We start from the raw sequence: 2,681 nt of genomic DNA on the forward strand, positions 1-2,681 counted from the left end.
TGCAGGGCAGGTGTTGGTTGTTCCTTTGAGCCTCTTCTCAAACCTGTAAGTTAGTACTTGGAAACATTCAGTTAAATTCACTTTCTACCCAGTCCCCATCCACACACACCCTCCCTGAGCAGAGAATAACAACTATCCTGGGGAAACCCAAAGAGAAGCTATAGACACCTCCCATCAGACTGACTGTCAGGATGCTAGCTTCAGTCAGGATGTTTAAACTCTTTTCTAGTAACATTTATCTACAAGGGGGTCATTTTATAGATTCATTAAACCTACATTTTCTATTAGGCTCCTTTCCCCACAGCTCTCCTCAAACCCTTCTAGTCACACACTCTAAAAATCCCCTTAAGCCCCAGAAATAAATCTCTATGAACTGCTGAGCTTTCAATCAGGCGTTTACTATATCTCTTTGCAATTAGAATAAATTTACTGCTTGGAGAGATGAAGGGAAATATGTAAGGTACTCCTTGGATAAATATACTCCAGTGAGAAAAGTAGAGGCTCTGTTAAAATTATCTCTGTAAATTCAACAAGAATCAAGGTCACGGGAACCACCGCATACCAGGGAACGTTAATTAATGGGCCTGCAGCTGGTGGTACCACTTGGCTGCTCTGTTCCAGCTGCCTGCTCTATATTTCTCTCGTTTGTAGGACCATTCTTGGCCCAAATCCCATCTCTCTCTCTCTCTCTCTCTCTCTCTCTCTCTCTCTCTCTCTCTCTCTCTCTTTTTTCTTCCAAGTACATAAGTCTGTCCTGGAAGGATGCCAGCTTTTCAGAGCACTAAAGCGAGTGCTGTTTCTTCAGAGGGTTGTTTTTTTTTTTTTTTTTAAATCTCCCGTTTAAAAGGAAGGCCACTCCATCACCTCTGGAGCGGGATTACTGGCAATCAGTGGCGGTGATGTGGTCTGAGGTCAGTGTTCTGGAGTTGTGGGCTAAGCCAGTGGGGTGAAGCCCTCTTGTATCTTCTCCTCCAACAAACACAAATGACAATTGAAATTTCCTCCTATCTTCATCGCCTCCACGGGTTTGGTGTTAGGGTAGGCCAGAGTCGAGGCAAAGTGTAGTCAGCATACACCTACCACCTCTGAGCTGCAGAGGCAGGAGGAAGGAAGCAGGAGCTAAGAGGCCAATGGAGAAGAAAGTCTTCCCTGGGTCAGAGGAGTATATGCCATTTAACTCTACTGGGAAGGAGTAAATGAATAATCATCTTAACCAGGACCCGGGAAATATGTTCATTACCATGTAATTCATAGTGTCTGGTCCTTTTCACTATGCTTTGGAAAAGTTGTACATCTGTAAACACACAAACACACACACAGAGGGAGAGAGGGGGAGAGAGAGAGAGAGAGAGAGAGAGAGAGAGAGAGAGAGAGAGAGAGAGAGAGAGTTAAAAAATCTGTGTTTAAATCCTGATCAATACTAAGTAGCTACGACAACAGGCAGTTTAGTTAGCCTGTCTACACCTTGATTTTCTCATTTGTAATACAGAACTCTTAACAAGGCATTTGTCTCAATGCTTTCTAAAGAGGTGGTGCATATGGAATCTTAGGCACAGTACTGGGCATGTTGGTAGCTCCATGACTTTCTTCCTTGTGACCACTGGCGTCCTTAGCTGTAGCTAAGTGTTTCCATGGGCAGCAAAGGATGAGGAAGTGAGTTAGCCTCTGAGCTTATGGAGTCAATGAGCAAGGCACAGTCCCACTCGAAGCCTGCCTTGTTTGTCTTCTCACTTGGAAGCGTTCTCTCCCTCAGCGTTGCATTCTGGAAGGACTGGGCGTTCTTCCACACAGTGACAGACATGCGAATCTCGCCCAGAAATAACAGTGAAACCGCCTGACTCTGCAGTTTGAAGGAATTCTCCAGGTAGTCACTAGGCATGAACGCAAGGCAGAGCCTTAGGGAAGGCTGTCCCTACCCCCAAGACAGGAGGGACATCAGTCCACTTGGGCCTGCCTCTGCAAGGGAGACTTAGCTTTACTGAGCCCTTAAAGGAAGGAAGAATGTTGAGCAAACATTAGAAAGGATCTCTATTACTCCTTCCCAAATTGTAAAATGATATTTGGGCCTTTTAAATGACTTGGGAATTTTTCTGAAATTAAGGAATATGGATTTGATGGAGGCCTTTGGGGGATTAAAGTTTTCCTTCTCTTTGAAGCATTTCAAACAACTTTAATCTGCTCTCAGAGTACAGCTCAATTCGCCACGGCATTCCTAACGTCCTGTTGCCTTCTGCACGGCACTGATACTTTTGCCTCTTGTTTTAAATGCATTTGCAGAAATATTCAGGGTACAAGAAAAGGTTAAGGTTGCTCATGTGAAACCCAAGATTGCATAGAGAGAAGGCCTGGCTTTTGAAATGCTTAAAAGGCATTTAAGGTTTTTTGTTTGTTTGTTTGTTTGCAGTATAAGAAAAATTCAGCAAGTAGCTGGAGAAATGGTTCAATGGTTAACGGCTGTGTGTATGCTCTAAGATGCAAGGTCAGTTCCTGGCATTCACATAAGGTGGCTCACCTGCCTGTAACTCCAGCTCCAGGGAAATCTGACACCATCCTCTGGACTCTAAGAGCACTGCATTCATGTGTACAAATTCTCTTTCTTCTCTCTTTCTCTGTCTCTCTGTCTGTCTCTGTTTCTCTCTCTCTCTCTCTCTCTCTCTCTCTCTCTCTCTCTCTCTCTCTCT

Source organism: Mus pahari, chromosome 3, assembly GCF_900095145.1.
Source record: "Mus pahari chromosome 3, PAHARI_EIJ_v1.1, whole genome shotgun sequence".
NCBI lineage: Eukaryota > Metazoa > Chordata > Mammalia > Rodentia > Muridae > Mus > Mus pahari.